Consider the following 9,249-nt stretch of genomic DNA (forward strand, 5'->3'; position numbering starts at 1 on the left):
AATAGCAAGAGAATTAGAGGTAGAAATGCAACCTGAATATGGGACTGAGTTTCTGCAGTCAAGATAGCATGGTACTGGCACAAAAACAGAAATATAGGCCTCTTTCTATCTGTAAGTTTTCTTTGGAGAAATGTCTGTTTAGGTCTTCAGCCCATTTAAAAATTTACATATTTATTTATTTATTTGACTGCTCCAGGTCTTAGTTGTGGGGTCTTTAGTTGTGGCATGTGGGATGTAGTTTCCTGATCATGGATTGAACCTGAGCCCCCTGCATTGGGAGCTCGAAGTCTTAGCCACTGGACCACCAGGGAAGTCCCTTCAGCCTGTTTTTTGACTGGGTTGCTTGTTATTTTTGGCATTGAGCTGCATGAGCTATTTGTATATTTTGGAGATTAATCCCTTGTTGGTTGCTTTGTTTGCAAATATGTTCTCCTATTCTGAGGGTTGTCTTTTCATCTTGTTTATGGTTTCTTTTGCTATGCAAAAGCTTTTAAGTTTAACTAGGTCCCATTTATTTATTTTTGTTTTTATTTTCGTTGTTCTAGGAGGTGGGTCAAAAAAGATCTTGCTGCAATTTATGTCAGAGTGTTCTGCCTATGTTTTCCTCTGGAAGTTTTTACAGTGTCCAGCCTTACATTTAAGTCTTTAACCCATTTTGACTTTTTGTTATGATGTTAGGGAGTATTCTAATTTCATTCTTTACATATAGTTGTCCAGTTTTACCAGAACTGCTTATTGAAGAGACTTTTTCTCCATTATATATTCTTGTCTGCTTTGTCATAGATTAAGTGATCATAGGTGTGTGGGTTTATCTCTGAGCTTTCTGTCCTGTTCCATTGAACTATATTTTTGTTTTTGTGCCAGTATCATACTGTTTTGATTACTGTAGCTTTTTAGTATTGTCTGAAGTTAGGAAGCCTGATCCCTCCAGCTCTGTTTTTCTTCCTCAAGATTGCTTTGGCTATTCAGGGTCTTTTGTGTTTCCATACAAATTGTAAGTTTTTTTTGTTCTAATTTTCTGAAAAATGTCATTGGCAATTTGATAGGAAAGGCACTGAATCTCTAGGTTGCTTTGGGTAGTATAGCCATTTTCACAATATTGATTCTTCCAATTCACCAACATAGTACCTCTCTTGATCTGTGTCATCTTTAATTTCTTTCATCAGTATTTTATAGTTTAATTTCTTTTTCTGGTCTTTTATTGCTAGTGTATCAAAATGAAATTAGTAGAAAGAAATAAATCATAAAAATCAGAGCAGAAATAAATGAAATAGAAACAAAGAAAAGTAGCAAAGATCAGTGAAACTAAAAACTGGTTCTATGAGAAGATAAACAAAATAGATAAACTTTTAGCCAGATTCATCAAGAAAAAAAGAGAGAGGACCCAGATCAATAAAATTAGAAATGAAAAAGGAGAAATTACAACCGACACCGCAGAAACACAAAGGGTCATAAGAGGCTACTACAAGCAACTATATGTCAATAAAATGGATAACCTGGAAGAAATTGACAAATTCTTAGAAAGATATAAGCTTCTAGGACTGAACCACGAAGAAACGGAAAATATGGACAGACCAATCACAAGTAATAAAATTGAGACTGTGATTAAAAACCTTCCAACAAATAAAAGTCCAGGACCAAATGGCTTCACAGGCAAATTCTATCAAACATTTAGAGAAGAACTAACACCTATCCTTCTCAAAATCTTCCAAAAAGCTACAGAAGAAAACTCCCAAGCTCATTTTACAAGGTCACCATCACCCTGATACCAAAACCAGACAATGATATCAGACACACACAAAAAAAGAGAAAATTACACACCAGTATCATTGATGAACATAGAAGCAAAAATCCTCAACAAAATACTAGCAACCAGAATCTAACAATACATTAAAGAGATCATACACCATGATCAAGTGGGAGTTATCCCAAGGATGTAAGGATTCCTCAATATATGCAAATCAATCAATATGATACACCATGTTAACAAATTGAAGAATAAAAACTATACAGTCATCTCAATAGATGCAGAAAAAGCTTTTGACAAAATTCAACACCATTTATGACAAAAAGTCTCCAGAAAGTGGGCATAGAGGGAACCTACCTCAACATAATAAAGGCCATATATTGAAAATACACAGAAAATATAATTTTCAATGGTGAAAAACTGAAAGTATTTCCTCTAAGATCAGGAACAAGACAAGAAGGTCCACTCTTGCCACAATTATTCAACATAGTTTTGGAAGTCCTAGCACAGCAATCAGAGAAGATAAAGATATAGAAGTAATCCAAACTGGAAAAGAAGTAAAGCAATCACTATTTGCAAGTGACATGATACTGTACGTAGAAAATCCTAAAGATGCCACCAGAAATGGCAGTGCTAATCAGTGAATTTGGTAAGGTTCCAAGATACAAAATTAATGAACTGAAATCTCTTGCATTCCTACACCATGTACTCTCATCAGGTCATATACTCTTGACCTGATGGAAAAACTGAAGCTGGGACAGACTAAGCAGCTTGTCCGAGGTTCCACAGTTATCTGATATGAAAACTGACACTAGAACTTAGGACTTCTGATTTTTGATCCTGAGTTAATGCTCCTTTACCATGCTGTGAGAGGTGGCAGGAGTCATAAGTTATAGAGGTAATGGGATTACTTGCAGAGTTTTTCTGAAAGTTCTTGTTCACATCCCGAAGAAGGAGAGGTAAAGCATCAGAAAAACAGTGGGATGAGTAACCCTGACCTTCTAGGGAGATGCTATGATTCTCATTTCTAGAAAGTTCTACACAGTAAAGAGTTAATAGAAGGTTTGACTTCCCTGGTGGCTCAGACGGTAAAGCATCTGTCTACAATGTGGGAGACCTGGGTTTGATCCCTGGGTCAGGAAGTTCCCTGGAGAAGGAAATGGCAACCCACTCCAGTACTCTTGCCTAGAAAATCCCATGGATGGAGGAGCCTGGTGTCCATGGGATTGCAAAGAGCTGGACATGACTGAGCGACTTCACTTCACTTTGTTGCCTGTGCTTATACATGTGAGTATTTGTTCATAGCTATGTGACCTTGGCTAAGTCACACTTAGCCAAAAGAGAACTTAAATTTCTGAGTTACTTTCCAGCTCTGATAATGAGAATTTTAAGTTCCTAAGTCCAGACAGCTGGCATTTGGGAACTGTAAGAGTTTTAGAAATCCCATTCTTCTTCCTAGAACAACCGCAGAATGTTTGGCTTAGGCCTACCCATCAGTAGCCAGCCTATTGAAGGCCCAATTTGAATTTACACAATAAGTAAACAATTCTGGAATAAATTTAAACAAGTAATGCCCTCATATATTCTCAAAGCCTCCTTCTGGGTAGTTTGGCTTGCAGTCTTCTCCCTCCTTTTAATTTAATTCAATATGTATGGTTTTATGGATAAATGGAACAGAAGAGAGAACCCAGAAATAAAGCCACCCACCTATGGTCAATAACTTTTGACAAAGGAGGCAAGACGATCCAATGGGGAAAAGGCAATTTCTTCAGTAAGTAGTGTTTGAAAAGCTGGACTGCTGCATATAAATAAATGAAATTAGAATACTTCCTCATGCCATACACAAAAATAAACTTAAATGGTTTGAAGACTTAAATATTAGAAAAGACACCACAAAACTTCTGTAAGAGGACATAGGCAAAACATTCTCTGACATAAATTGTAGCAATGTTTTCTTAGGTCAGTCTCCCAAGGCAACAGAAATAAAAGTAAAAATAAACAAATGGGGCCTAATCAAGCTACCAGGCAGGTCTGGTTCAGTCTCCTGTGGGGTCAGTGCTCCTTTCCCCTGAGTCTTGGTACACGTAATATTTTATTTGTGCCCTCCAAGACTGGAGTCTCTGTTTCTCCCAGTCCTGTGGAAGTCCTGTAATCAAGTCCTGCTGGCCTTCCAAGTCAGATTCCCTGGGATTCCCAGTCCCTTTGCTGGATCCCCAGGATGGAAAGGCTGACATGGGGCTCAGAACCTTCTCAACAGTGGAAAAATGTCTTTGATGTTATTGTTCTCCTGTTTGTCGGTAGCTCACCTGGAGGGTATGGGATTTTATTTTATTATGATTGTGCCCCTCCTACCATCCCATTGCAGCTTCTTCTTTGTCTTGGACATGTGGTATCTTTTTTTTGGTGGGTTCCAGTGTCCTCCTATCAGTGGTTGTTCAGCAGCTAGTTGCAATTTTGGTGCTCTCAAAGGAGGAGATGAGCACACATCCTTCTATTCCACCATCTTGAACCAAGTGGAGATATGCAACCTTCCAGAAAAAGAGTTCAGAATAATGTTGGTAAAGATGATCCAGGATCTGGGGAAAAGAATGGAGAAGATGCAAAAAAATTTTTACCAAAGACCTAAAAGAACTAAAGAACAAACAAACAGAGATGAACAATGTACTAGAAGGAATCAACAGCAGGGTAACTGAGGCCTAAGAACAGATGTGGGCTTCTCTTGTGGCTCAGCTGGTAAAGAATCCGCCTGCAATGTGGGAGACCTGGGTTTGATCTCTGGGTTGGGAAGACCCCCTGGAGAAGGGAACAGCTACCCACTCCAATATTCTGGCCTGGAGAATTCCATAGACTTGTACAGTCCATGGGGTCACAAAGAGTCAGACATGACTAAGCAACTTTCACTTTCACTTCCAAGAACAGATAAGTAACCTGGAAGACAGAATGGTGGAAATCAGTGCCACAGAACAAAACATTGAAAAAAAGAATGAAAAAAGAAAATGAAGAAAGCCTAAGAGGCCTCTGAGACAACAGAGTCCAATACATGATTGTTTGATGAATGAATAATGAGTGGATTGTGGATGGATATGATAGCATAAAGGCAAACAGGGTGAAGGAGCACCATATGTTTGGAAAATAATAAATGGTCTGATCTGGCTGCTCTGAATATAGTCTACATAAATGTCTTGGGACATAAAATGGGTCATTTAAGTACCAGATTAAGAGCTCCATGCTGGGGACATTCTGTGGTGGCCCATTGGTTAAAAATCTGTGCTTCCACTGCAGGGGACTCGGGTTCGATCCCTTGTCGAATGCTGGGCAGCAAAGCCAATTTAAAAAAGAAAGAAGGAAAGAATGCCATGCTGAGAAGTTACACTTAATTCTACAGGCAGTAGTTAATTAGTTCCTCCTCTAGAGATATCAAAATCACTGCAGATGGTGATTGCAGCCATGAAATTAAAAGACGCTTACTCCTTGGAAGGAAAGTTATGACCAACCTAGATAGCATATTCAAAAGCAGAGACATTACTTTGCCGACTAAGGTCCGTCTAGTCAAGGCTATGGTTTTTCTAGTGGTCATGTATGGATGTGAGAGTTGGACTGTGAAGAAGGCTGAGCACCAAAGAATTGATGCTTTTGAACTGTGGTGTTGAAGAAGACTCTTGAGAGTCCCTTGGACTGCAAGGAGATCCAACCAGTCCATTCTGAAGGAGATCAACCCTGGGATTTCTTTGGAAGGAATGATGCTGAAGTTGAAACTCCAGTACTTTGGCTACCTCATGAGAAGAGCTGACTCATTTGAAAAGACTCTGATGCTGGGAAAGATTTAGGGCAGGAGGAGAAGGGGACGACAGAGGATGAGATGGCTGGATGGCATCACTGACTCAATGGACGTGAGTCTGAGTGAACTCCGGGAGTTGGTGGTGGACAGGGAGGCCTGGCGTGCTGCGATTCATGGGGTCACAAAGAGTCAGACATGACTGAGCGACTGAACTGAACTGAACTAGGGAAATCAAACACGCTTGTTCGTCCTTGTAGCCTTAGTAACTAGAACAGTGCCAGGAATTTAGAAGAAAGACAACAAATGGCTAGATGAATGAATAAATTGACATTTTTTGAGAAATGAAGTTATGTCATCCAGTCTTCTGCTTAGTTAATAGTAATAATAATCCCTTTTGTATACAGTTTTATCATTACAGAAACATTTTTATTCTATTACCTCGTTAAAATTTTTGTTGATCTGCCAAATAAGTTTATTAGGAAAGAAGGGCAGGTATTATCCTCATTTCCTGGTGGATGTTATTATTCTCATTTCCTGATGGATGTTGTTATTCTCATTTCCTGGCAGATGTTATTATTCTCACTTGCAGTGTTCAGAATCCAAACTCTGCTTCCTCTGATATCCCCTCGTACAGCTGAAGGGCTGGAGTATGTGGACCTGCATGTGACATCCCCTTCTGAGCAGCCTCAGCCTCACTCCACACTTACCAGACTCAAGATTTCTGTATATTCCCTCCTCAAATAGATTCAATTCTACAGTGCAGGGATATTTTACTGATTAATTAATGGAGAGCCTGGTAAAAATTATCATCATATTAGCAGACACTTAATCAAATTCTCCTGTAGATATTTCTGTCCTTTTCCCCAAGATTCCACTCCCGAGCCATCAACTCATCTCCTTTCCTTCTATTTCCTCTCAGAAGCCCTCTCCACCAAAATAAACCAGCAACAATTCTCTGTGTGTATGTACTTCCCAGGCAGTGCTAGTGGTAAAGAACCCGCCTGCCAATGCAAGAGACATAAGAGATGTGGGTTCTATCCCTGGGTTGGGAAGATGCCCTGGAGGGGTGCATGGCAACCCACTCCAGTATTCTTGCCTGGAGAACCCCATGGACAGAGGAGCCTGGTGGATTACAGTCCATGGGTTTGCAAAGAGTCAGGCACAACTGAAACGACTTAGCATGGATTCCTTTCTACGAAACAGAAATCCTGTCACTTTTTTTCTTTAGTTTTTTAAATTTCCTCACGCATATCCGTTGGTCTCTCTCTCTTTTCTTTCTTCTTCTTCTTTTTTGCTGCACCTTGATGCATGTGGATTTTTAGTTCCCCAATCAGGAACTGAACCAGGGCTCTTAGCAGTGAGACCTTGGAGTCCTCACCACTGGACTTCCAGGAATTCCCTCCCGTGGTATCTCATTCCATCCGGTAACAGGTGAAGAGGGAAGGATATTTGATCTGTGGAGCTCTAGAGAACAGATTTTAGAACTTCCCTGGGGGCTCAGAAGGTAAAGAATCTGCCTACAATGCAGGAGACCGAAGTTCGATCCCTGGGTAGGGACAATAACCTGGAAAAGGAAATGACAATTCACTCCAGTATTGTTGCCTGGAGAATTCCGTGGACAGAGGAGCCTGGCAGGCTATAGTCCATAGGGTCGCCAAGAGTTGAATAAAAGGAATAAATGTTACTTCAGTGTAACTTTCTAGCAGAGCACTCCAATGAAAGAGCTGGCAGCCTCACACAGTAGGGAGCTCCCTGTCACTAAAAGCCTTCAAACGGGTCAAGTCTAAATTCTGATCTCCAAAATCACATGTGACAACCCTGCATAGCTTCAAGGACAGTGATCCTATTCCCCCAAATCTTCTCTAAGTTAAACATCTCTGGTTCCCTCAAGGGTTTCTTACGTGACGTGGCTTTTTAGTATATTGGTATTATTTTTCTGAATTTACCGCAACTTGTCAATTTATTCCAAAAAGACATAGTGTGGAGGAGCTGGGACTGTAATAGAGAACAAAATCAAGTCCCCGTCCTGTAGAACTTACTGTCGACTGCTAGGTAGGAAAGTAAAAGAACATAGATGCAGAGAACAAATATATGGATACTAAGTGCGGAAGGGGAGCTGGTAGGAGGAACTGGGAGTTTGGGACTGACATATATACACTACTGATATTGTATACTAAATAGATAACTAATGAGAACATGTGTAGCCCAGGGAACTCTATTTAATGCACTGTGGTGACCTAAATGAGGAGGAAGTCCAAAAGGGAAGGGATTTATATACACGTATGGCTAACTCACTTTGCTGTACAGTAGAAACTAACACACCATTGTAAAGCAACTATACTCCAATAAAAATTAATTTATAAAAGAAACAGTAAAGGAGGTAAGGGACAGTAGCAAAGGGATAAGGAGTGCCAGGGGTGATGAGTTGCTGTTTTGTATAGCACAGTCAGGACAGACCTCTAAAATCTGACTGTTGAGCTGAGATCTGAAGGAAGAGAGAGAATGAACCATCACATGGCTGTGGGAGCAACAATCTAATCTGACTAGACAGAGCAACTGCCAAAGTCCTGAGGGCTAAGTTTCATTTATTTGTGTGTGTTAGGAAGTGTGTTTATCTGGGGAGCGGGGATATTGCCAAGGAGAAAAGAAGCAGCAGGATCATGGAGGCCCTCGGAGGCCAATTATAACTACTTTTTTTTTTTTTTTTTAATGCTGAGTGAGATGGGAAGCCATTGGAGGCTTTTGAGAAGAGGAGTGATGTGATCTGACTTTGTTTGAAGAGCGTCACTGTGGCTACCATGGCGAAGATAGAGCTCAGGGAGCAGAGACACACTCAGGGAGCCCCACGGACACATACACTCTTGTTACGAAGCTGTGCTAATAATATGGGTGAAAAACGATGGTGCCGTGGACCAGGGTGTGAAGAGAGATGGTGAAAGTACTCGGATGTTGGACATACTATGAAGACAGAGGTGACAGAATTTACTGACAGATTGGATGCGACATGAGAGAAATAGAGGAATAAAAAAGTGACTCTAAGAAATGCAAATTAAAGCCACAATATGGGGCTTCCCTGGTGGCCCAGTGGTTACGAATCCACCTGCCAATGCAGGGGACACCAGTTCAGTCCCTGGTCCGGGAAGATCTCACAGGCAGCGGGGAAACTAACCCCGGGCACCACGACTACTGACGCCCTCACGCCCTAGAGCCTGTGTTCCACAACAAGAGATGCCACTGCGGCGAGAAGCCTGCGCACCGCAACTAGAGAAAGCCCGCGCGGCCAAAAATTAATTAATTAATTTAATTTTTTTATAGAAAACATCACAGAGGAGAAAACGGTTTGGGGAACCGTGGGACAATATGTAAGAAAATTAAATTCACAGACAAAGAAAATACCAGATCCAGATGGTTTCACTGGCAAATTCTACCAAACACTTGAGGAAGTGTTTAGTAGACACAGTGGTAGACTTCTACACAAACCCTCCCAGAAAATAGAAAAGGAGTGACACTGTGCAACTCATTTTATGAGGCCAGCATTATCATGACACCAAAATGAAAAAAACAAACAAAAAAAGACATTACAGGGAAACTACAGACCAACATTCCACATGAACATAGACCAAAAGCTCTCAACAAACTATTAGCAAATCATATCCAGAAACATATAAAAAGGATCATAATTCACTATGAATCAGAGTTTACTCAAGGTAATTCAATGCTGATA

The sequence above is a fragment of the Capricornis sumatraensis genome, chromosome 15, assembly GCF_032405125.1.
Source record: "Capricornis sumatraensis isolate serow.1 chromosome 15, serow.2, whole genome shotgun sequence".
Lineage (NCBI taxonomy): Eukaryota > Metazoa > Chordata > Mammalia > Artiodactyla > Bovidae > Capricornis > Capricornis sumatraensis.